A 27727-nucleotide genomic window follows, 5' to 3' on the forward strand; every position below is an offset into this window, starting at 1 on the left:
AAACTCAGAGAGATAGTGAAGGACAGGGAAGCCTGGAGTGCTGCAGTTCATGGTGTCTCAAAGAGCTGGACATGACTGAATCACAACAACTCACCCCTGAGGTGTGTGTGTGTGTGTGTGTGTGTGTGTGTGTGTGTGTGTTTGGCTGCACTGCATGGCTTATGTGATCTTAGTTCCCTGACCAGGGTGGAATCTGAGTCCACAGCAGTGAAAGCCCAAGTCTTGACCAATGCACCACTAGGGAATTCCCCTGGGCAGACCATTTTAATTGACCAGAACCGAATCCAGTCAATGATCACAAAAAATGAATGCTTTTAGGTTGGTTTCCCTTTGCACACTTACAGAGCTAAAGATTAAATATATAAGCACTCTATTTCTAAGATATAAGAAGGCAAAAAATTTCAAGGGCTTTTTTTTTTTTCATTTTAAAATTTGGATGGAATTCCAAGCATCATGATGAAAATATTCTCTATGTAATAGTGGGGTCCATAGAGCTTTGATTTCTCCCTTATGTGAATAACATTGATATAGCATGGACAGATGGTTCAGGGCTCTGTATAAGTGGAACTGCAAACTTGGACATGTTTTCTAGTTTCTCTGAGGCTCAGTCTTCTCATCTGTAAAATGGGCATACTGATAGCACCTGTCTCCCAGATACCTTCTGATGATTTAATGAAATAATCCATTTACAATGCTTTCTATGTAGTGAAAAATACATGTTAGCTGCAAACATTTCCTTGGTATAAGTATGCAGAAATTTTACAGCTGGCTAAATAGCATTTGATTAAAGTAAACATATAAAATTAAAGCTTTAAAAAATTACAGGGGGGAAAATTATAGTTGTAGCCCACATTCAGTGGGTTGTGTCTTATGCTGTGTTTTTGTTGGTAGTGTAGCATATGTGTGCTCAATCGTGTCTGACTCTTTGTGACCCCGTGGACTATTGCCCTCCAAGCTCCACTGCCCACGGAATTTTCCAGGCAAGAAATACTTGAGTGGGTTGCCACTTTCTTCTCCAGGGGAATCTTCCCAACTGAGGGACTGAGTCCATGCCTCTTGCGTCTCCTGCACCGGCAGGCAGATTCTTTGCAGCTTGCGCCACCTGTGTAATTATGTTAGGTAGAATAAACACTTTTTTTGTTGTCTCCCTACACCCTCTCCCCCACCCAGGGTTGATGTATCTGGTGCTTAACTCACTGGGGAGAATTGGGAGTGTATATGATGGATTTTGCTTTTCCACTTCCTTCTCTGAATCCATGCCTCCCACGCATATATCTCTCGTAGCGCTTTCTAAATTGTATTGGAATGATGCATTCGTCTATCTGAATTATCCACTAGGATGAGAGCTTTTTCAGAACAGAGACTGTGTCTTATTAACTTTGTCTTGTGAGCAACATCTATAGCACTTGGCGCCTGGTGCCATGTGGGTCCTGGATAAATATTTCATGACTGACCGAATGTATTTCTAAGGACTTTCTGCCAGCTGAGAGCAGAACTTAGCTATTACTAACTACAACCAGAAAATTTTTAAAAAATAAAATTAAGTATAAAATGTGTTAAGGTTGAGAAAATATTACAGTAATACATATGTCATGTTTTAATATCAAGTCATTTAAAAATACTTTTTAAATTTTGAAACATTTCAAGAATTGAAAAATTCAGAAATTAAAATAACAGATGCATGTATATCAGTCACTAAATAGAGATGCTGCAGCTTTCTCTGTATCTTTATAAAAACATAATGTTAAAATTAGAAGCCTCCACCATCTACTTCTCTGGTCTCATTGTTTTTCCTTCTCTTCCTCTCTGGAGGTAACTGCTATCCTGAAATGGTATCTATTTTCTCTATAGTAAAAGCACAAAACTATTAAAAAAAATTTTTTTATAAAAGTAGAGACTTTTTAAATACAAAGTCTTTTTTTTAACTCTCTCTCTCTCTCTCTTTTTTTTTTTTTTTTGTGACATGATTTTTTTCTCTCAGCTTTGAAGACCATGCTAACTAGGGCAATGGAAAATGTCACAGCACCTCTTTGGCTAAAGGGCCTGACTGGGGAGGGGTACAGATTTAAAATTAAACATAACTGTGCCTTGACTTTTGCTTGCTTAATAAAAAAGTGTGATCTAGGTATCAAATCACCTTGCAGTTTTAATCTTAAAACCACCAGTGGCATATCTAAGCACTGGTAATTTCATTTTTCAAAGAATCTATGTTAGGTCTGGAAATAGTCACTAACCTTTTTGTCATGGGTGCCTAAGAAATTTTCTGCCTGAGGTGGGGGGGGAATTATTAATTTCGTTCCTTTTTAAAGTGATAAACTTCTGTCTTCTTCCACCTTATCCTCCCTATGTGCATGCAATACAGCAGATATACTCCAGAATATACAGTCCATTTGATACAAATTGCTACACTCTAGATTCAGATTTTTTTTTTTAAATTTGAGGTTTAATTCACTTATCACATATCATGAAATTCATTTTTTAAATTGTATTTAACCAGTACAATTGATTGTCTTCTAATATATTCAGAAGGTTATCCAACCATCATTGCTAATTCCAGGATTTTTTCATTATCCCCAAAAGAAACCCCCTACCGTTCTAGCAGTTACTTCTGATCTCCTCTCCTCTGCTGCTGCTAAGTCACTTCAGTCGTGTCCGACTCTGTGCGACCCAAGAGACGGCAGCCCACCAGGCTCCCCCGTCCCTGGGATTCTCCAGACAAGAACGCTGGAGTGGGTTGCCATTTCCTTCTCCAAGCAACCACTTCTCCTCCTCTAAGCAACCACTAATTGACCTTTTGTCACTTTGGATTTGCCTGTTCTGGACATTTCATATAAATGGAATACAATCTGTGACCTTTTGTGACTGATTTCTTTCAAGTTTCATTTATGTTGTAGAAATGTATCAGTACTTCATTCCTTTTTATGATTGAATAATAATCCATTATAGACCACATTTTGTTTAACCTTTCATCAGTTGGTGGACATCTGTGTGGTTTCTACTTTTTGGTTATTATAAATAATTCTGTTCTGAACGTTTACATACAGGTTTTTGTGTGAACATATATTTTCAGTTCTCTTGGGTATATATGCCTAGGGGTGGAATTGCAGGGTCATATGGTAACTCTATGTTTAACTTTTTGAGGAACTGCTGAATTATTTTCTAGAGTGGCTGTACCATTTATACTCCCAGCATCAAAATATGAATGTTCCAATTTTTCCACATCCTCAGCAACATTTGTTATTGTGTGTCTTTTTAATTATAACCATCTAGTGATTATGAAAAACATCTCTTTCTGCTTTATTGACTATGCCAAAGCCTTTGACTGTGTGGATCACAATAAACTGTGGAAAATTCTGAAAGAGATGGGAATACCAGACCACCTGACCTGCCTCTTGAGAAACCTATATGCAGGTCAGGAAGCAACAGTTAGAACTGGACATGGAACAACAGACTGGTTCCAAATAGGAAAAGGAGTACGTCAAGGCTGTATATTGTCACCCTGTTTATTTAACTTCTATGCAGGGTAAATCATGAGAAACGCTGGGCTGGAAGAAGCACAAGCTGGAATCAAGATTGCAAGGAGAAATATCAATAACCTCACATAGGCAGATGACACCACCCTTATGGCAGAAAGTGAAGAGGAACTAAAAAGCCTCTTGATGAGAGTGAAAGAGGAAAGTGAAAAAGTTGGCTTAAAGCTCAACATTCAGAAAACAAAGATCATGGCATCTGGTCCCATCACTTCATGGCAGATAGATGGGGAAACAGTGGAAACAGTGTCAGATTTTATTTTGGGGGGCTCCAAAACCACTGCAGATGGTGATTGCAGCCATGAAATTAAAAGATGCTTACTCCTTGGAAAGAAAGTTATGACCAACCTAGATAGCATATTCAAAAGCAGAGACATTACTTTGCCAACAAAGGTTCGTCTAGTCAAGGCTATGGTTTTTCCTGTGGTCATGTATGGATGTGAGAGTTGGACTGTGAAGAAGGCTGAGTGCTGAAGAATTGATGCTTTTGAACTGTGGTGTTGGAGAAGACTCTTGAGAGTCCCTTGGACTGCAAGGAGATCCAACCAGTCCATCCTAAAGGAGATCAGCCCTGGGTGTTCATTGGAGGGACTGATGCTGAAGCTGAAACTCCAATATTTTGGCCACCTCATTCGAAGAGTTGACTCATTGGAAAAGACTCTGATGCTGGGAGGGATTGGGGGCAGGAGGAGAAGGGGACGACAGAGGATGAGATGGCTTGGATGGCATCACCAACTCGATGGACGTGAGTCTGAGTGAACTCCAGGAGTTGGTGATGGACAGGGAGGCCTGGTGTGCTGTGATTCATGGGGTCACAAAGAGTTGGACATGACTGAGCGAGTGAACTGAACTGAGTGATTATGAAGTGGTATCTTGTGGTTTTGATTTGTATCTCTATAATGACTAAAGATATTGAGCATTGTTTCATGAACTTATTGGTCATTTGCATATGTTCTTTGAAGAAATGTCTATTCATATTCTTTGTTCATTTATTAATTAGATTGTCTAACTATTGTAAGAGTTCTTTATGTATTTTGGAAACTAGATCCTTTGTGGATATATAGTTTGTAAATATTTTCTCCCATCTTGTGGTTTGCCTTTTCATTTCTTGATAGTGTCCTTTCATGAAAATATTTTAATTTTGATGAATTCCAATTTACCTATTTTTTCTTTAGTTGCTTGTACTTCTGGTGTCACATCTAGGAAACTGTTACTTCAAGATCATGAAGATTTAGTCTCATATTTTCTTCTAAGCATTTGATAGTTTAGCTCTTACATTTAGATCTTTGACTCATTTGAAATTAATTTTTGCATATAGTATGGGATAGGGGTCCAACTCCATTCTTTTGAATGCGTATATCCAACTGTTTCAGCACTGTTTGTTGAAAAGCTTATTTTCTCCCTCCGCCCCCTCTCCCCCATGAATGATTGGCACTCTTGTCAAAATCAACTATTCATGATTGTTTAGGTTTATTTCTGGGTTCTTTATTCTATTTCTTTGATCTGTTTATCCTTATACCAGTAACATGCAGTCTTCATTGCTATAGCTTTGTGGTAAGTACTGTAGCTTTGAAATTGGAAAGTATGAGTCCTCCAACTTTGTTACACTTTTTCAAAATGTTTTAGCTATTATGAGTATTTCCATACAGATTTGGGGTTCAGCTTGTTGGCTTCTGCAAGAAAGCTAGCTGAGGTGTTCTGTGACAACCTGGAGGGACAGAGTGGGAAGGGAGGTGGGAGGAGGGGTTCAAGATGGAGGGCAACATGTACACCTATGGCCGATTCATGTCAAGATATTGTAAAGTAATTATCCTCCAATGAAAATAAATAAAATTTTTAAAAAGATAGCTGAGATTTTGATAAGGATAGTATTCAATTAATTTGGGAAGTATTGCTATCTTAACAATATCAAGTCTTCCAATTCATGAACATGCAATATCTTTTTATTTATTTAGGTATTCTTTAATTTTTTTCCGTGATATTTTATATTTTTTCAATGTGTACCTCTTACACTTTTTTTTGTTAAGATCATTCCTTAAGTATTTTATTCTTTGACACCATTATAAACAAAATTGTTTTCTTAATTTTATTTTTAGATTGCTTATTTAAAGTGTATAGAAATACAGTTGCTTTTTATGTATTGATTTTATACCTTGAAACCTTGCTGAACTCAAGGTTGTGGATTTCTTAGGATTTTCTATATACAGGAGCATGTAATCTACAAATACACACAATTTTATTTCTTCCTTTTCAATCTCAAGGCATCATATTTCTTTTTCTTGTCTGATTGCCCTGGTTAGAATTTCCAGTCTCTGTATTTGTGAATGAGATATTAGTTTATAGTTTTCTTTCTTGTGATATCTTTGTCTAAATTTAGAGTAATTTAGAAAGTGTTTCCTTCCTTGTATTTTTTGGAGGACTTTGTAAAGGATTCATGTTAATTCTCTTCTTTAAAATTTGGTAGAATTCACCAGTGAAGCCATTTGTTTCTGGGCTTTTCTTTGTGGGAAGTTTTTAGCTATTAATTCAATTTCTTTATTTACTATAGGCCTGTTTACATTTTGTATTTCTTCTTGATTCAGTTTAGTTAGATTGTGTCTTATTAGGACTTTGTCCATTTCATCTAGTTATTAATCTTTAGCATGTAATTGTTCATGGTATTTCCTTTTAGTTTTTTTTTTTTTCTATAAGACTAAATAATACCCCCATTTTTATTCCTGATTCAGTTATTTGAGTCTTTTCTCTTTTTTCTCAGTCACTTTACCTCAAGGTTTGTCGATCTTGTTGATCTTTTCAAATAACTTTTGGTTCTGTTGATTTCCTCTATTTTTCAATTCTCTATTGTATTCATTTTCATGCTAATGTTTCTTTCATTTTTCTTACCCTGGGTTCAATTTGGTCTTTTCTAGTTTCTCTTATAAATTTTATCCTGGCAGTGCTTTCATCGCATCTCACACATTTTGATATGTTGTGTTTTTTCGTGTGTGTTTGTGTTCCCAAGATACCTATGAATCTTTCTCTTAAAATTAACTTTATTTTTTTTTAGTAGTCTATGATTTCAATTAAATACATTAAAATCTAGAGTGATTTAAATCTCAAATATCTTTTCACTGTTTATTTTCATAGTCACTTAAGTATAGTTATTGGCCTGGCATAGCTGAAGTTGTGTCTTTTTCTATTCTGTAAGCCAAACAGCCTCTTTTCCTAGAGATGTGGACTTAAACTAAAGTCAGTCACACATTTCATGCATGGCTTGTAGTTGTTTTTATTTTATTTAATTATATTTTATACTCTTTTTTTTTTAGTCTTAAACACATAATTCAGATTTTTCAGTTTTCTATTTTATTCATTTTCATGCTAATATTTGAGTTTTGAGTTTTTCAGAGTTCACCAATATCTTTATATTCCCCTGCTTTTGTGAACTATCATTTTTCCCCCCACGTGACTTATTTGACATATTATCATTCTTCCAGTTATCATTTTTTAAGATTAATTAATTAATTCTAATTGGAGGATGATTACAACATTGTGATGGTCTCTGCCGTACATTAACATGAATTAGTCATAGGCATATATGTGACCCCTCCCTCCCCACCTCATGCCTCCAGGTCGTCACAGAGCACCTGCTTTGGGTTCCCTGCATCATACATCAAACTCCCACTCCAGTTATCATTTATAAGAACCTGAGTATACAACATGAAAGTCCAGTAAGCTTAGGACTTCGGGGGAAATTTGGCTAAGATTGAAGGTGATTAAAAAAGGGTTACCCTTCATTTGTTTAACAGACATTAAAAGAACTCCTACTATGTTGCCAGGCACTGTTCAACAGTTCACAAAATTGACAAAGTTCGTGGCCTTATGGAACTTACATTCTAGTTATGGGAAAAAGGCAATACAAGTAAAGAAATAAGCAAATAAATATATGTGTCTGGTGTTAATAAGTTCTAAAAAGAAAAATAAAGCAGGTCAGGGGAATAATATTTAAACAGAATGTTTATTTAGGGAAGGCCTTTCTGATTAGAAGTCATTGATTTGAAATCAGAATAAAGTAAAAAGTGAGCTATATGACTATCTTGAGATGAAAAAGCAAACCTTTGGGGTAGGAGTTTGCTGGGTAAGTTCAAGGAGCAACAAGGAGCCCCAAGTAGCTAGAGATAGAAGAGGTAAACCAGAAAGCAGAGAGGTAACATAACCAGGTCATTTCAGGCCTTGGCTGCATATAGTAAAAACTCCCAGCCTGAAGGTCTTGCCTGACTACTGGGAAACACTGGGCTGGCCTACTGGAGTTGGGCCAGCAACCAGGACTGTGTTGGGGGCTGGGTTCTAGATGTCTAGCAGGAAAATCATAGTAAAGGGAGTTGCTTTTTATTTTTTTGCTTCTCAGCTAATCACTGCTGCTCAGTTTCTAAATTTACCTCCAGCTCTTGAGAGCATCGGAGAAGGCAATGGCACCCCACTCCAGTACTCTTGCCTGGAAAATCCCACGGATGGAGGAGCCTGGTAGGCCGCAGTCCATGGGGTTGTGAAGAGTCAGACACGACTGAGCGACTTCACTTTCACTTTCATGCATTGGAGAAGGAAATGGCAACCCATTCCAGTGTTCTTGCCTGGAGAATCCCAGGGACAGGGGAGCCTGATGGGCTGCCATCTATGGGATCGCACAGAGTCGGACACGACTGAAGCGACTTAGCAGCAGCAGCAGCTTGAGAGCAGGTCAAAGCAGAACACTTCCCTGGAATGAACTGAGTGTCTTCAGCTGATATAGGCTGCAAGGCATCGGGTGGACAGCAGTAACTTACTCAGCATGTAGTCAGAGGAAGCCAAGTACAGATAATCATTTTGTTGGAATCATTCAGACCTTCTCAGCTCGTGAAGAAAAGAAGATCTTGAGTCACATTGTCCCAGTGTTAGCTAATTGCCCTCTCCTTCCAGTATAGCTTATCATCCTGGGATATCCCTTCACTCACCTTCTTGGAATCCCTTCAATTTTATCCTGTTCCCTGCATCCTACGTTTTGTGAGCTTTGAGCTTAACTCTACCATTGTTATATTCTTTCATAATCATTTAGGTTAACCAACATACCATTTTTTGGATGCTCTTTATTCCTTCTTATATCTTTATTTTTCCATCTGGGACCATTTTCCTCTTGTCTGAAGAACAGCCTTTGGAATTCCTTTGATGCATGTCTGCTAGTGGTGAGTTCTTTTGGAGTTCTTCCTATTTTAAAAATGTCTTTATCTTTATTCTGCATTGAAAATCAGCAGTGTTTTTTAAAAAATTTCACGTGAACATTTATTGACCTTCACCTGGCTTTCTTTTTTTCAGCGTTATTCGTTTGGACCTATTGGGCCATACATGACTGGCTCTTTTGTGCCACATTCAGCCACCTGGCTCTCCTGAAATGGGAACTTCGGCAACTTTTCATCATTTCTACCCTCATTCTCTCTTCTTCACTGACTTTCCCTGTTCCATATAGAGGGTCTACCTACTGATCTTCTAGACTTTCATGTCCTTCTCTCCCTCTTAACTTTTGACCTCGCTTCACATTCCTTTCTTCAGTTATCTTGCTCTGCTTCTTCAGAACAGGCTTGGCACAATTTCTTGGCTACACTCTTGGCTCCCTGCTTGACGGTCACCCAAATTCTCTTCCAGCTCTGCTGCATCTAGCCACTCTGGAGAAATCTCTTTCCAAGTTAGACTTGGATCATGGAAGCTCTGACCTCAGTACAATTTTTATGGGAATGATTTTTTGGTTCAGTTCAGTTCAGTCATATCTGACCCTTTGTGACCCCATGGACAGCAGCATGCCAGGCCCCCCTGTCCATTACCAACTCCCAGAGTTTACTTAAACTCATGTCCTTTGAGTTGGTGATGCCATCCACCCATCGCATCCTCTGTCATCCCCTTCTCCTCCCTCCTGCAATCTTTCCCAGCATCAAGGTCTTTTCAAATGAGTCAGTTCTTCGCATCAGGTGGCCAAAGGATTGGAGTTTTAGCTTCAGCATCAGTCCTTCCAATGAACATTCAGGACTGATCTCCTTTAGGATGAACAGGTTGGATCTCCTTGCAGTCCAAGGGACTCTCAAGAGTCTTCTCCAACACCACAGTTCAAAAGCATCATTTCTTTGGTGCTGACTTTTGGTAAGTTGGTTCAAAACATTCAGATTCTGGTTGATGACACATTTAATTAAAAAAGGAACAGAGAGGAACTTGGGGTGTATGGGAGAAGTTCTCTCACAATTTATCAAGGTAAAAATTTAAACATAGAACAAATCAAATGAAACTCCCAACATATATATATATATATATATATATATATATATATTTCAGCAGTACGTGAACCGTGAACTTCCTGATGTTCAAGCTGGTTTTAGAAAAGGCAGAGCAACCAGAGATCAAATTGCCAGCATCCGCCGGATCATCGAAAAAACAAGAGAGTTCCAGAAAAACATCTATTTCTGCTTTATTGACTATGCCAAAGCCTTTGACTGTGTGGATCACAATAAACTGTGGACAATTCTGAAAGAGATGGGAATACCAGACCACCTGATCTGCCTCTTGAGAAATTTGTATGCAGGTCAGGAAGCAACAGTTAGAACTGGACATGGATCAACAGACTGGTTCCAAATAGGGAAATGAGTATGTCAAGGCTGTATATTGTCACCCTGCTTATTTAACTTATATGCAGAGTACATCATGAGAAATGCTGGACTGGAAGAAACACAAGCTGGAATCAAGATTGCTGGGAGGAATATCAATAACCTCAGATATGCAGATAACACCACCCTTATGGCAGAAAGTGAAGAGGAACTCAAAAGCCTCTTGATGAAAGTGAAAGTGGAGAGTGAAAAAGTTGGCTTAAAGCTCAACATTCAGAAAACGAAGATCATGGCATCCGGTCCTATCACTTCATGGGAAATAGATGGGGAAACAGTGGAAACAGTGTCAGACTTTATTCTTTGGGGCTCCAAAAATCACTGCAGATGGTGATTGCAGCCATGAAATTAAAAGATGCTTACTCCTTGAAAGAAAAGTTATGACCAACCTAGATAGCATATTCAAAAGCAGAGACATTACTTTGTCAACAAAGGTCTGTCTCGTCAAGGCTATGGTTTTCCCTGTGGTCATGTATGGATGTGAGAGTTGGACTGTGAAAAAGGCTGAGCGCCGAAGAATGGATGCTTTTGAACTGTGGTGTTGGAGAAGACTCTTGAGAGTCCCTTGGACTGCAAGGAGATCCAACCAGACCATTCTGAAGGAGATCAGCCCTGGGATTTCTTTGGAAGGAATGATGCTAAAGCTGAAACTCCAGTACTTTGGCCACCTCATGCGAAGAGTTGACTCATTGGAAAAGACTCTGATGCTGGGAGGGATTGGGGGCAGGAGGAGAAGGGGACGACAGAGGATGAGATGGCTGGATGGCATCACTGACTCGATGGACATGAGTTTGAGTGAACTCCGGGAGTTGGTGATGGACAGGGAGGCCTGGCGTGCTGTGATTCATGGGGTTGCAAAGAGTCAGACACAACCGAGTGACTGAACTGAACTGAACTGATATATATACACGAAACCTTGTTTAAGTTGATATACATTTTACCTGAAATATTTGTTTCCCTGTTTTAGGGATTTAGGGCTATGTTTTATGATTTTTATGTCTCAATATTAAGAAGTATAAAAACTTTTTTCTCAGAATAATTAGACATGATTATGCCATGAAAATTTATTGAATCATTGAAACTAGAAGATGAGTTTGGAAAGACCTATCAATAATTTTCAAATTATTACAAATGAATTAAAATTTGGTTTAAAACATATATTCAGAGTCCTTGTTACAATGATCTTATAGTATATTTGTTTGACTGATAGAATGGTTTTAAATGCTTTTGAGTGAAAGCCAGTTTCTTTTTGAGAAAAGCATTCTACCAAAGGTCACTTTTATAGCAGGTGTGAGAAAAGGAGGTGCAACTCAATTTGTGGCTTTGCTTTTCTGTATATTTGAAGGAATGACTTTACTGGCCTGGATCTCACTTTTCTCAGCTATAATATGTGTAGACTCATTATTACAAAGTGTTATGAGAACCTTAAGTGGATGAGAACCATGAAAGTGCAAAGAATAGCCAGACATTTTGCCATTTTGCCATTTTGATATATTTTGCTCATCTGATTTTGAAATTTGTGCTCTTTTTCCAGTTTCATAGAGGAAGCATCATCTGCATATTTCATCCTGCTGTGATGAATTATAAGATGGGATATGGAAGTCAGCTCTGAGACTCCTTTTCTTTTGGTGTATGGAAACCAGTCTTCAATATTATTACCCTGTTGTTTTTGTGGTTTCCCTTCCTCTACGTCAGCTGCATTCGTGTGAAGGGCTTTCTCCAAGATTAAACATTTGCCCCATTGGCAGCTTTTCTGAATTTTCATCTGCCAAACTCTTCACATACAGACTACATAAAGCCAATTTTTTTTTTCCAACTTAAAACATGATGATGTCCTGACACCTCATCACTGTCAGGACCTTGACAGGGAAATAAGGCAACTGTTATAATGCAGGATTGAATATGAAGATGAAATTGTGACGTGGGGAGAGAGATCAAGAGTATTGAAGGAAAGTTCTTTCTATGAATATTAAAGAGAAATCCGTTTTTTATCTAATGGCCTGATTGGACAGGAACATGGTGTCAGTGATAATGAGGCAGAGATGCAAAAGTCAGGCAAGCTGAGAATAGTGGGTGTGTCTGGGGGGTGTTTCTCAAGTCAAGAAAGCCACTGCACTTTTGAAAATGGGAGATGGTCTCTGAATTTGTGAGGTTAATGCTGCAGCTGGGAGGCTGAGCCTGTGGGCTCAGAGGTATGTACAGAATGTGTTTGATCAGTTTCCCCACTTGGGGCTGAAGAAGGGGCACAAAAAAGAATATGCTCAAAATAGGCTTGAAAGTATGAGCCAAGTTCTGGGGAATAAATCTTAGCTTGAATGTAGAGCCTAGAGAATTTCTCTGTTGAAATCTTTTGCTATAGAAAAAGTGTGATTTGTTTTGAACTTTTCAACATATGAAAAGCACACAAAATATTTTAGTGCCTCCATAAGCATTTGTGCATCTCCTGTTCTTCCCCTCCCCACATCTCCAGGAATCTGGCACCAGCTCTGCCTTTTGGGGAATGGAGCATGGAACTAACCATGATAACAGTCTTCATGACCTTATTGTGTCCTTGGTAACCAAGAGATGTGAGTCAAAAATGGCTTTGAGAAAGCAATGATTGGAAACCTCAGTTTTTCTATTGAAAGAAACTTTGGTAGAAGTCTATTTATAAAGTTTATTGCTTTTATTCAAGGACTCTATGGACATTTGCTCCCACAGCATACCCAGGCAGTAACATAACCTAACGCCAAGAGTATCCTTATGGGTGTAGATCTTTATTCCATGGGTGGATCACTAGCCCAAGGTCATCCAGGATGTTGGAGGAGAGGTTGGGACCAAGCCACAGCCCTGATCTCAAATTCTGTATAAATATGTCTGCTGCTGCTGCTGCTGCTAAGTCGCTTCAATCGTGTCCAACTCTGTGCAACCCCATAGACGGCAGCCCACCAGGCTCCCCCATCCCTGGGATTCTCCAGACAAGAATATTGGAGTGGTGTTGCCATTTCCTTCCTAAAATGCTGATGCAAGATATCCTTGTGGGAAAGAAACAAAGGAGCAGTAATATGGCCAGGTACACTCTTTAATTTGTGCAAAGAGTGCTCAAATAGAGAGGTTATTTTATTGGACTCTGGAGACCTGAATTCTTGAAGTAATTCTGTTGCTAGCTGTACTGGTGCTAGACAAGTCACTTAGTTGTTGTGTGGCTCAGATTTACTCATCCAAAAATGGGCTTGGTGATGCTTGATCTATCTGAATAGGGTTCTAAGGAGATGAGGTGAAAAGAGAAGTGTATATAGGATGTAATATTTGGCATTATGCATGAGTGCTCAGTCGTCTCTGACTCCTTGGGACCCCATCGACTGTAGCCTGTCAGGCCCCTCTTCCATGGGATTCTCCAGACAAGAATACTGGAGTGAGTTGCCATTTCCCACAAGAGGGAGTCTTTCCCTCCGAGGGATTGAGCCTGAGTCTCTGACGTTTCCTGCTTTGGTGGGCAGGTTCATTACTACTAGTGTATTGGCTCTATATTAAACAAGGGCAATGTAACAAATTATCTTTTCAAAGCAAATTGGCATTTAATAAACTCTTGGTGCCCAAGAGATGCAGTGAGTTATATCAGAAAAAGCAATAGAACAGGAGTCAGGAAATGGGGGCATGACAAGTGCCATGAACAAGTTATGAAAGCCAGCTAAGTCCTCTGGGTCTTGAGTTTACTGAGCACGCACACACGCACGCCAAGTTTGTCGAGTGGATAAGGAATTGCAGAATGTTGGAGCAGGAGGAAACCTTGGTAATGATGGGAAATCAAGACCCCGAGGACTTAGCTGGCTTTCTTAACTTGCTTATGGTAAGGTCCCTTGTCCTGCCCACATATTACTGACTCCTGTTCTATTGTTTTTTGTGATATAACTCACTGCATCTCTTAGGCACAACTATTGTAACTTACACCCTAAGTGAAGAATTAAATGACACTGAATTCTAGCTACAAGTAATACTTTTAAAAGGTTTTAAAATTACCTCTATGAGCTATTTTAAACTTTCTTAACCCATTTCTTTTTTTCTATAGCTCTACCCTCAGAGAAATACTTTAAATACAAGCCTGAAGAAATAAACATTTACTGTAAATTAATTATTGTTTCCATTTCAAAAAGTTGTGAAAGGTTTATAGAACTCCCCAAGATTTACCCAAGTTGGTTTCTAAGAATATTTTCCTATAATTATAAACATGCAATTATAGGAGTGGTTGGGAGGATAATTTCAAACTTTTTTCCCTCTCATTTCTTCTTAAGGGCACAAAATCCCATTCAATGATGCAGTGTTTATTATTGAAAAATATTGATGTAACATCAAAAGATATTAGCAGGAATAGGAAATGTAAATCTTGTAAATGCAATCAATTCACATTTATCAGAGCCAGGACTATACACTATTTATTTAATTTTTAATACTTTATAAATTACATACAGAGGATTTGGAAAAGAGGCAGGGAAATGTTTTACACTTCTTTCTGGCCAAAATGGAAGCAAAATGTTTTGTGACATTCAGAAATGTTCATTTTTCAGTTAAGTTCCATCTACATTTAGGAGAGCCAGATATAGTTTACATGCCAGATATAGTTTACAGTTTTATCAGGGATCATCCCTGATAAAAATTCATCTTGCTAAACCTCTTTCAGCTCAATGAATCTTATGCCAGTTTTGATTTTTAGCCATGAGGTGATTTAAACACAGGTAGTAATGCCTCCTTAGTCCTAGTCAAGCTACATTCAAGCAACTGTTTCTGCTTAATGACTTAATATTACTGGCAAATTAGGAAAATAATCCATATGAAGATGCAGAAAGTATTTAACTGAAGAAGTGTCATGACCTGTACACATCATAAAAATTAATATTCAGTTCAGTTCAGTCACTCAGTTGTGTCCGACTCTTTGTGACCCCATGGTCTGTAGCACGCCAGGCCTCCCTGTCTATAACCAATTCCCAGAGTTTACTCAAACTCATGTCCATTGAGTCAGTGATGCCATTCAACCATCTCATCCTCTGTTGTCCCCTTCTCTTCCCACCTTCAACCTTTCTCAGCATCAGGGCCTTTTCAAGTGAGTCAGATCTTTGCATCAGGTGGCCAAAATATTAGAGTTTCAGCTTCAGCATGAGTCCTTCCAATGAATATTCAGGACTGATTTCCTTTAGGATGGACTGGTTGGATCTCCTTGCAGTCTAAGAGACTCTCAAGAGTCTTCTCCAACACCACAGTTCAAAAGCATCAATTCTTTGGTGCTCAGCTTTCTTTATAGTCCAACTCTCACATCCATACGTGACCACAGGAAAAACCATAGTCTTGACTAGATGGACCTTTGTTGGCAAAGTAATGTCTCTGCTTTTGAATATGCTGTCTAGGTTGGTCATAACTTTCCTTCCAAGGAGTAAGGGTCTTTTAATTTCATGGCTGCGGTCACCATCTGCAGTGATTTTGGAGCCCCCCAAAATAGAGTCAGCCACTGTTCCCCATCTGTTTGCCATGAAGTGATGGGACTGGATGCCATGATCTTAGTTTTCTGAATGTTGAGCTTTAAGCCAACTTTTTCACTCTCCTCTTTCACTTTCATCAAGAGGCTCTTTAGTTCTTTTTCACTTTCTGCCATAAAGATGGTGTCATCTGCATATCTGAGGTTATTGATATTTCTCCTGGCAATCTTGATTCCAGCTTGTGCTTTGTCCAGCCCAGTGTTTCTCATGGAAAATTAATATTGCATGAAATATTAATATCTCATGAAAAATTAATATTGCATTCACCTAAAGATTGTTGGGTTTTTCTTTCTATTTTTTTTTTTTTTTTGCTACTTACTGGAGATAATGAAAAATCTTGACCTCGTAGAAATTTTGTTGAGAGAGACACTAATTTAAACTTTAAAAAAGAAAAACAAGCTAGAAACATTGGAATTTCTTTGTTTAAAGTTGTGAGCAAAAATACACAATAAGACATTTATAACCACCACTACATTGTTCAAAACTTTGCTTCAGGGATGGATCTGACTCAGTCCTGAAGTGAGTTCACAGGACACCTCCCTTTTGGTGTGGCCAGAACAGAAGGGAAAAGAAGCCAGTGTTCAAAAAGGCACTTCAAAAATGAAGATCATACCACAGAGGCGTTTATTTAAAAGTTTGTATGTTCTAAACCCTTTTAAAAACATGTTGAATCTACTAGTGGTTTGTTTGGACTGTTATTGGATCCCACAATTTGAGAGTTCAGTTGGCAACACCTGGGCTTCTAAAAGGCCTTTTTCTGCCAAGGTGAGTGCTGTCAAGGGGGCACTCCTTCGACTTTACACTTTTCATCTGGAAAAGCACGGCTGGCTCAGCAGCTGGGGCAGAAGGTGTCTGGATGGTCACCGTGTGTTGTCACCTAATTGACTGAAGCACTTGGAACTTGAGGAACGTGGAAACACTGGGGAAGGTGGATATCAGCAGTACCTTTGAGACAGTTCCATCATTTTCTTGGATAGCTGATAGAACCAGATTCCAGACAGAACAGAAGAAAACTAACAGTAAAATGGGAGGAGATAATGTCCTGGGCTAAATCTAGTCCTTAAGGCTCTATTTCTAAACAGAGGGTTTTATATGCCACTTGGGAGTTTTTTGGCATTCTCAGCGTTCTGAGGCACTTGTTCCCTGAGCTTGTTGAAATCAGCCTTGAAGTCTTCCCATCCCCTGTGTTAGGTTCTGATCTTTGGTTGAGGATACAGACAGTGGTGAGATTGGATTAAATGCAGCATACAGAGCTTTGAAGGAGAAATAAAAGCAGAACAAGTGTTGCCAGAACCAGGTGTGTAATTGTAGAAGATGGACAGTGAGTCGATTTTGAGGCTATACCAAGATCCCACCACAGATATGGTCTGTATATTTGCAAGATAAAGCAAGAATAAATGATATGGGAAAGGGAAGCAAATCTAGAGAAACAAGTAACACTGAAATTGCTTCTGGGAGTGGGGACTTCCAGTTGATAGCAGATGCTCTCATATCTCGTTAAGTTGTTGTTTGTTAAGATCCTATAGCAGAAGTTGCTGAAGAAGCTAGAAACCAGATCACCAAGGTTTTCTTGTTGTTTATTCTGGTTTTGATGTATTTTGGAAGGTATACTTAGCATCACAAATCCCTATGACACAGATGTTTCCTCCATGTTTATGGAAGAGATGTGTCATAGTTTGGGTTCTCCTAATACAAGTTCTGAGATTTATAAACAGTAAATGTGTTGGGAAGTGCTCTTGGCAACAATGCCTTTGAGAGGTGAGGAAAGCAGGCTTAGGCAGAGAAGAAGCTGAATTACAATGCTTTTGCAATAAAGGCCTCGGCTCCTCCTACTGGGAGTTCTGTAGCTGGAGTAATACTTGAGAGTTATTCCAAATGGGGGCCCAGATGTCAGTTCTGAATAAAAATCAGTTGCAGGATGCACAAAGAAAGGACTTTTTACCCCTATTATGCAGGTAAAGAGATACAGAGTGTTAAAGTAGGTGCCGAAAGTTACACAATTTCTAAGTGAAATAGCTGGGGTCTGGTCCTGCTGCCACTGAACTCTAGACCCAAGGTCACAGCCAGGTAATACAATCAACCCTGGTGGAAGAGGATGGAATAAGGTCTCCCATTGGCCCAACCTAAGACATACAGATGGCTAACAAACGTGAAAAGGTGCTCAACATCACTCATTATCAGAGAAATGCAAATCAAAACCACACTGAGGTACCATTTCACTCCAGTCAGAATGGCTGTGATCCAAAAGTCTACAAGCAATAAATGCTGGAGAGGCTGTGGAGAAAAGGGAACCCTCTTACACTGTTGGTGGGAATGCAAACTAGTACAGCCACTATGGAGAACAGTGTGGAGATTCCTTAAAAAACTGGAAATAGAACTGCCCTATGACCCAGCAATCCCACTGCTGGGCATACACACCGAGGAAACCAGAAGTGAAAGAGACACGTGTACTGCAGTGTTCATCACAGCACTGTTAAAATAGCCAGAACATGGAAGCAACCTAGATGTCCATCAGCAGACGAATGGATAAGAAAGCTGTGGTACATACACACAATGGAATATTACTCAGCCATTATAAAGAATACATTTGAATCAGTTCTAATGAGGTGGATGATACTGGAGCCTATTATGGAGAGTGAAGTAAGCCAGAAAGAAAAACACCAATACAGTATACTAACTCATATATATGGAATTTAGAAAGATGGTAATGATAATCCTGCATGCAAGACAGAAAAAGAAACACAGATGTATAGAACAGTCTTTTGGACTCTGTGGGAGAAGGCGAGGGTGGAATGATTTGGGAAAATGGCATTGAAACATGTATAATATCATATATGAAACGAATCACCAGTCCAGGTTTGATGCAGGATACAGGATGCTTGGGGCTGGTGCACTGGGATGACCCAGAGGGATGGTACGGGGAGGGAGGTGGGAGGGGGGTTCAGGATGGGGAACACGTGTACACCTGTGGTGGATTCATGTTGATGTATAGCAAAACCAACACAATATTGTAAAGTAATTAGCCTACAATTAAAATAAATACATTTATATTAAAAAAAGAAGTAAAATGTGCCTCTGATTTTCTTTAAAGTTATCTGATATGCATGTTTTTTGTATAATATAGGTAATAGCACATACTTTATTAAAAATCATCTTTCATTGATAAAATTTTCAAAACAACTTTCTTTGCCACTAAAGTTTTCCTTTATAACTTACGGTTTAAAAGTAACTTCACATAAGATTCTTCTTTTGGGTCTTATGTCAGTTGATCTTCTCTTAAAAATAGACCAGAAAATCGTCTCAGTGTTTACACTAAATACTCTCACTTGAATTAAGGTACTTCATTAGTTCAGTTCAGTTCAATCACTCAGTCGTGTCTGACTCTTTGCGACCCCATGAACCACAGCATGCCAGGCCTCCTTGTCCATCACCAACTCCCAGAGTTTACCCAAACTCATGTCCATTGAGTCAGTGATGCCATCCAACCATCTTATCCTCTGTCATCCACTTCTCCTCCTGCTCTCAATCTTTCCCAGCATCAGGGGCTTATCAAATGAGTCAGCTCTTCTCATTTGGTGGCCAAAATATTGGAGTTTCAGCTTCAACATCAGTCCTTCCAAAAAACACTCAGGACTGATTTCCTTTAGGATGGACTGGTTGGATCTCCTTGCAGTCCAAGGGACTCTTAAGAGTCTTTTCCAACACCACAGTTCAAAAGCATCAATTTTTTGGCACTCAGCTTTCTTTATAGTCCAACTTTCACATCCATACATGACTACTGGAAAAACCATAGCCTTGATTAGACAGACCTTTGTTGACAAAGCAATCTCTGTGCTTTTTAATATGCCATCTAGGTAGGTCATAACTTTCCTTCCAAGGAGTAAGCATCTTTTAATTTCATGGCTGCAGTCACCATCCACAGTGATTTTGGAGTCCAAAAAATAAAGTCAGCCACTGTTTCCACTGTTTCCCCATTTGCCATGAAGTGATGGGACCAGATGCCATGATCTTCGTTTTCTGAATGTTGAGCTTTAAGCCAACTTTTTCACTCTCCTCTTTCACTTTCATCAAGAGGCTCTTTAGTTCCTCTTCACTTTCTGCCATAAGTGTGGTGTCATCTGCATATCTGAGGTTATTGATATTTCTCCCGGCAATCTTGATTCCAGCTTGTGCTTCCTCCAGCCCAGCGTTTCTCATGATGTACTCTGCATATAAGTTAAATAACAGGGTGACAATATACAGCCTTGACATACTCATTTCCCTATTTGGAACCAGTCTGTTGTTCCATGTCCAGTTCTAACTGTTGCTTCCTGACCTGCATACAGATTTCTTAAAAGGCAGGTCAGGTGGTCTGGTATTCCCATCTCTTTCAGAATTTTCCACAGTTTATTGTGGTCCACACAGTCAAAGGCTTTGGCATAGTCAATAAAGCAGAAATAGATGTTTTTCTGGAACTCTCTTGCTTTTTCCATGATCCATCGGATGTTGGCAATTTGATCTCTGGTTCCTCTGCCTTATCTAAAACCAGCTTGAACATCTGGAAGTTCACGGTTCATGTATTGCTGAAGCCTGGCTTGGAGAATTTTGAGCATTACTTTACTAGCGTGTGAGATGAGTGCAATTGTGCAGTAGTTTGAGCATTCTTTGGCATTGCCTTTCTTTGGGATTGGAATAAAAACTGACCTTTTGCAGTCCTGTGGCCACTGCTGAGTTTTCCAAATTTGCTGGCATATTGAGTACAGCACTTTCACAGCATCATCTTTTAGGATTTGAAATAGCTCAACTGGAATTCCGTCGCCTCCACTAGCTTGTTTGTAGTGATGCTTTTTTTTTTTTTTTTTTTAGGTTTCAGAGTATCTTTTATTTATTTATTTTTTTTCTAATTTTATTTTATTTTTAAACTTTACATAATTGTATTAGTTTTGCCAAATATCAAAATGAATCCGCCACAGGTATACATGTGTTCCCCATCCCGAACCCTCCTCCCTCCTCCCTCCCCATACCATCCCTCTGGGCCATCCCAGTGCACCAGCCCCAAGCATCCAGCATCGTGCATCGAACCTGGACTGGCAACTCGTTTCCTACATGATATTTTACATGTTTCATTGCCATTCTCCCAAATCTTCCCACCCTCTCCCTCTCCCACAGAGTCCATAAGACTGTTCTATACATCAGTGTCTCTTTTGTAGTGATGCTTTCTAAGGCCCACTTGACTTCACATTCCAGGATGTCTGGCTCTAGGTCAGTGATCACACCATCGTGATTATCTGGATTGTGAAGATCTTTTTTGTACAGTTCTTCTGTGTATTCTTGTCACCTCTTCTTAATCTCTACTGCTTCTGTTAGGTCCATACCATTTCTGTCCTTTATTGAGCCCATCTTTGCATGAAATGTTCCCTTGGTATCTCTAATTTTCTTGAAGAGATCTCTAGTCTTTCCCATTCTGTTGTTTTCCTCTATTTCATTGCATTGATCTTTGAGGAAGGGTTTCTTATCTCTCCTTGCTATTCTTTGGAACTCTTCTTTCAGATGCTTATATCTTTCCTTTTCTCCCTTGCTTTTCGTTTCTCTTCTTTTCACAGCTATTTGTAAGCCATTTTGCTTTTTTGCATTTGACAGCCTTTGCTATTTGAGAGCCATTTTGCTTTTTTGCATTTCTTTTTCTTGGGGATAGTCTTGATCCCTGTCTCCTGTACAATGTCACGAACCTCTGTCTATAGTTCATTAGGCCCTCTGTCTATGAGATCTAGTCCCTTAAATCTATTTCTCACTTCCACTGTATAATCATAATGAATAATAAACACAATAAGCGTTGAACTATTGTAGTTGAGAGTTTTCCACCCTCTCCACACAGTAACTTTGTGGGTTTGAGTAAACGGTGGCCAGAACATAAATGTGGAATCTATGGTTTTGAGAAGTTATGAGATTCACCTGAGGTTACATAGTTCATGCAGGTGATCCAGGCCTCACGTATCCCTTTCTGGGATATGAATATCCTGTGTGCTCCTTATATGCTGCCTAATCCTAAGGACCGTTCCACCATGGCTCCTTAGTATCTAGGAAGTTATGTGTTGTACCATATGAGTCAATGAAAGAACCAGGGCCAATGTACTTTCAGTGCAAAACGTGTAGCCAAAACCACTGCAAAGAGGCACTGGAACTTGGATCTACCATGAGTTCTTAGGAAAAATAGTTGCTTTGGAAAGGCATTAAGAGTTTCAATAGAACATGTTATCTGTTTTCTTTGGATAAACTCCATTATTAGTCAACGTGACCTGGGCTTGGGTACCACATTAGAACCAGTAACAAAAAAATATTGATCCTACAGCTTGTGAGAAGCATGAAGCAGGCATGGGTTTATCTCAGTGCTTCCATAAATGGCGACTTTGATTCTAGTTATTTGAAGGCTTCTTGACTATTGTTATTTGAAAGGGATCCAGCTAAAACAGAATTTGCCTGGATTCTTGGGTCAACAATTTCACTTCTAGTGGCAGAAATATACTACTTAAAAGGATTGCGTCTACTTTTTTCAAACTTTCCTTTTTGGTCACTTAGCCAAAGTGAGGTCTTGGAAAATATTTCCCACATGCTCAAGTGTGGGGAAAATGTGTGTGTGCATGTGTTTGTGAGAGAGAGAGAGAGAGTGCACGCTCAAATGAATTAGCTGCATCTGAATGAATTATAACAGTAAGCATGGCTTGTTCAATAGACCAAACCTGTTAGGAACAGCACTGAAACTGGCTAAGGTTCGATTCGGGCTGCCGAGTAAGTGTTATTTTCATGATGTGTGGATCACATAGTGAGTGTTGGGAGACGTATCCTTGGAAGCAGTGGTTGAGGCTGTGACAGGATTCAGACTCTTTCTTCAGAGACGTCTCACACAGTGCCAATGACTCTGGCACACTGCTTGGTCTAATCTTCGGTAGGATCAGGGTAGTGCCACATTTGTTGGGATAGTGTCCAAAGATACATTGCTGCCAATAATTAAGACAGACATTTTTTAGAACAGATGGACAGTACAGGAAAGGTGACTGACAATTCCTAAGTTCTACAGGGAGACTTGAGGTTACAACAAAGCCGTTTTTGGTAGAGATTGAAATGTCCATGGTTATGCACATAAGTTACTAGGTGTTATCAAGAACTAAGAGCTCTGATTTTACCAAACAACCCAGAAATAGGATATCAGCATTAGAAGTCTTATCATTTGACAAATTTAACCATTTTACAGAGAATTATTGGGTCCTGGGAATTGAGGGCCACCAAAAATATTCAGGACTGAATCAAATAATTGTGTTGTAGGTTGCAGTGCCAAAAACTTAAAAAATGTCCTTGGACTTGGTTGAGCAATTGTTTCTAGGAATTTATCCTAAATAGTTAAAAATATGTGCAAACAATTTACAACAAGGATTCTTTGAAACTTCTCTTTAGTTAAAAATTAAAATAAATGAAGTATTGACAATCAAGAATTTGTTAGATCATTGTGAATCCACATAAGAGAATCACATTTGGTCATTAAATATGATGGGCTAGAGATATGTTTATTATATATTTATATATAAAGGTAAATATGTATATTACTTTGAAATATTTCAAATGCACAGAACAGCTGAAAGAATGGTACACTGATTATCTGTTAACAACTTGCAATACCTTCTCTTTCTCTCTCCCTGTCTACTTACATATGTATATGCACATTCTTTCCTTTTGCTAACCCTACTGAAAGCAGGCTACCAATATCATGATGTTGTATCTCCTATTTCATTCATCATGCCTCTTCCAAGAATAAGAGTATTCTCTTTCACAACACCATTACCACACCTAATAAAATCATCATTAATTCAATTACACTTTTCACAAACATCTAAATTATCCTAAAAATTTTTCTTGTTGTTCTTTTTTTCTGACCCCAATTTACTCATGGCTTCGATTGCTATCTGTTTTCAGTTCCCCTCAGTCTAGAGCACTGTTCCCGTCTTTCCATGATATAAAACCCTTTGAACAGTCCAGCTCAGCCTTCTAACAGAAAGCCTGAAATTCTGGATTAATCTGTTTCTTTGTAATTAAATTCAGGTTAGACATTTCAGGCAAGAATACTTCATAGATGATGTATGTACCTCCTATGACATTGTGTCAGGAGGCACAGAATATGAGGCAATCGCATTATTCGCAAAGTTTGGCTTGACTAGTAAGTGCCTTTACTTAAAGGTTCATTTTCAATTTAATGTGGTCTGATATTTTGAAATGCAGATGTATGTTTATTGATATGGAGTGATGTTCATGCTCTATTAATTAAAAATAGAAAATTACGGAACTGCAAAGTTCTCAATTTTGTTAAAAGTGCTCACACACACACAGAGAGAAAGGTCTCAGTTCAGTTCAGTCGCTCAATCATGTCCGACTCTTTGCGACCCCATGAATCGCAGCATGCCAGGCCTCCCTGTCCATCACCAACTCCCGGAGTTCACTCAAACTCACATCCATCTAGTCAGTGATGCCATCCAGCCATTTCATCCTCTGTCGTTCCCTTCTCCTCCTGCCCCCAATCCCTCCCAGCATCAGAGTCTTTTCCAATGAGTCAACTCTTCGCATGAGGTGGCCAAAGTACTGGAGTTTCAGCTTTAGCATCAGTCCTTCCAAAGAAATCCCAGGACTGATCTCCTTTAGAATGGACTGGTTGGATCTCCTTGCAGTCCAAGGGACTCTCAAGAGTCTTCTCCAACACCACAGTTCAAAAGCATCAATTCTTCGGCGTTCAGCCTTCTTCACAGTCCAAATCTCACATGCATACATGACCACAGGAAAAGCCATAGCCTTGACTAGACGGACCTTTGTTGGCAAAGTAAATTCTCTGCTTTTGAATATGCTATCTAGGTTGGTCATGACTTTTCTTCCAAGGAGTAAGCGTCTTTTAATTTCATGGCTTAAATCACCATCTACAGTGATTTTGGAGCCCCCAAAAATAAAGTCTGTCACTGTTTCCACTGTTTCCCCATCTATTTCCCATGAAGTGATGGGACTGGATGACATGATCTTAGTTTTCTGAATGTTGAGCTTTAAGCCAACTCTTTCACTCTCCTCTTTCACTTTCATCAGGAGGCTTTTTAGTTCCTCTTCACTGAGAAAGGTCTAGAAGGATATACATTCCAAGGCATTTACAGCTGTTATGTATATGTGTATGTGTATATATATATATATATATATATATATATATATATATGTATGTGACATGGTTGTCACATATATGTGAGATGTCACTTATATGTAGTTCTTGACTCTCGGTGATTTTTATTTTTTATTTGATTGTTTCCTTAATTTGTATAATGTTCCATTTCACTTGTATATTTTAAAAAGTTAGTAAACTGGATTGGATGCAACTGATGATCCAGTCTATTTTACATAGGTGAACATTGTGTTCTCCTTTCACCCCTTCCTGTTTTGGTGAAAGTAAAATTAAATACTTTGTCTGCCGATTTGGAGCTACTTTTATTATTACACCAGACCCTACCGGGTATATTTCCCTAGGAAGGAGCTGTTAAGTTAATTCAAGGAGAAAATTCTCATGCTTCTCTCCAGAATTTCAACACGTATATTTTAATAAACACAGTGTACTTAAATAATATAATTTATAATTTAAAGTAAAGTCATCATAGAACATGAAGCACTTATTTATTTCTTGCTTCAGGATAGCATAAAAAATGCTGTGATTTTGGCCAATTTATATGCATTTGCATTTCAAAGTGATATATACATTTGTGGCCTAAGGTCACTCACCGTCTTGCAGATATCCTCTGGATGTTTGAGTAAGGATGTGTGTGTGCTTAGTCACTCAATTGTGTCTAACTCTTTGTGACCCGTGGACCCACCAGGCTCTTCTGTCTGTGGGATTCTCCAGGCAAGAATACTGGAGTAGGTTGCCATTCCCTTGTCCATTTGAGGAAAGGAGTAACCTTTATTCAGCATAGTCACAGGGAGTTGGTGAGTCAAGGAGGGGGAACCTAGACTCTTCTTGCGTATACCCATTAGTATACGCCAGGTGGTGGGGCCACCGAAGACCACAGGCTGACGGCTCTGGGCAAGGTTTGGAAACCATCTTGGCTAAATGACAGAGTTGAAGATGGCCAGATCACAGCCTCCTGCCACCTTTGTTATGGATACGCAGCCTGTTGTTGCTGGAAGCAAAGGCTGCCACTGGCCTTGCAGCAACGCTGACCAGGCCAGAGGCAATGATATTGGGTTCTCTCCTTGGGGAAAGCTTCATTTCATCCCTGGGAAGGCAGACAAGCTGGTGCAAAAGGAAACCCACACCTAGTAACTGATACACAGCAGTGACGTCCTGCCGGGAGATCTGCAGAACAGGGCTAGATGGCCTTCGGCATTCCATTCACTGTAAGCAGGATGTGAGAGATTAAAAGGGAGATGGAGTGGGCTGCACAAGGCTAAAAATTATCTACTAGAATCACTGATATTTTCCACTGGAAACATCAAAACACCCTTGGTATATACTTGCAGGAATAAAATCCTCTGGAATACTGTATCTGGGGAATGTAATAAGGTTACTGCTGGGCAAAACTGATGAACAGGTGATGTGATTTTTATAGTATGCTACTTTTTTTTTTTTTTTTAATTTTTGACTGGGCTGGGTCTTCATTGCTTTGTGCGGGCTTTTCTCTTGTTGTGGAGAGTGGGGGCTACTCTTCCTTGCAGTGTGTGGGTTTCTCACTGCGATGGCTTCTCTTGATGGGGACCACAGGCTCTAGGTGGCGAGCTTCAGTAGCCGCAATGCATAGTCTGACTAGTTGTGCTCACGGGCTCTAGAGCATAGGCTCAGAGTTGTAGTTGTAGCGCATGGGCGTAGTTGCTCCGTGGCATGTGGGATCTTTCTGGACCAGGGATTGAACTGATGTCCCTCGCATTGCAAAGCAGATTCTTAATCACAGGCCCACCAGGAAAATCCTGCTACTTCTGTTTTAATGCCCATCTCCACCAACCCTGGCATCCCATTTTTCTTAATACTATATTCCTTTCCATTGAAGAATCTATTCTTTATTTTTTACCTTGGAATTCAAGGAATAAATGCACTTTGCTAAACCTTGCTGGAGCTGAAAGAACTCTAGACTAAGCTTCGGAAGACTTGGGCTCAAGTTTCAACTGTATTACATACCAGATACGTAACTTGGGCAGGTCTCTTAGCTTTTTTTTTTACCATCTGTAAGTGGGAGTCATGGGCTTCCCAGGTGGCACTATTAGTACAGGAGACATAGGAGATGTGGGTTCGATCCCTGGGTTGGGAAGGCACAGAAACCCATTCAAGTGTTCTTGCCTGGAGAATCCTGTGGACAGAGGAGACTGGCAGGGCTACAGTCCATAGAGTCCCAAAGGGTTAGACACGACTGAAGTGACTTAGCACAAGCAAGTGGGAATCATAATCCATTATTTAACCTATGTCTTAGTACATAGTCAGAGAAGGAAAGGAATGAGAAGTACTGCTTGCTGGGCATCTGCAGATGTCCAGAATGTGTGCTGGCTAACTCGTGTAGCAGGGTCTCAGCTTGAGCCCAGACCATCACCATTTGGAACCTGCAGTGTCTAGGTGCGTTTGATGACTTTGCAAAATGGATCTTCCAGAAGGTTGGGAGAACTTAGAAGCACCTGGGAAGAGAACTTATCTTGAGGGAAGAATGAGTTCAATAGACAACTTGGTTCTCTAACATACTCTTAGCAGAGAGGAGTTTCTAGGTCAAGCATGGTGTTTGTCATCGATCGATAACTAGCTAAGTCCAGCCTCTCATGGATTTATATCTGAAGTCTATGAATAAGTGGACCTCCATGAGAAAATAAAGCAACCCTTTCAAAACAAGACTTTGTAAAAAAGTGAGGCACAAATGACATTGCTCTTTACACCTCTGTGGGGAAATGTGACGCTCGTGGAGGAAGTGTGGCATTCTCTCTGTGGTAGTTTATATCCAAGATGGCCACCATCGATCCCTTTCCTTCCTATATGTTATTCTCTGGTAAAGAGGTTGAATCTGTTTCT

The sequence above is a fragment of the Bos indicus genome, chromosome 9 (assembly GCF_029378745.1).
Source record: "Bos indicus isolate NIAB-ARS_2022 breed Sahiwal x Tharparkar chromosome 9, NIAB-ARS_B.indTharparkar_mat_pri_1.0, whole genome shotgun sequence".
NCBI classification, from domain to species: domain Eukaryota; kingdom Metazoa; phylum Chordata; class Mammalia; order Artiodactyla; family Bovidae; genus Bos; species Bos indicus.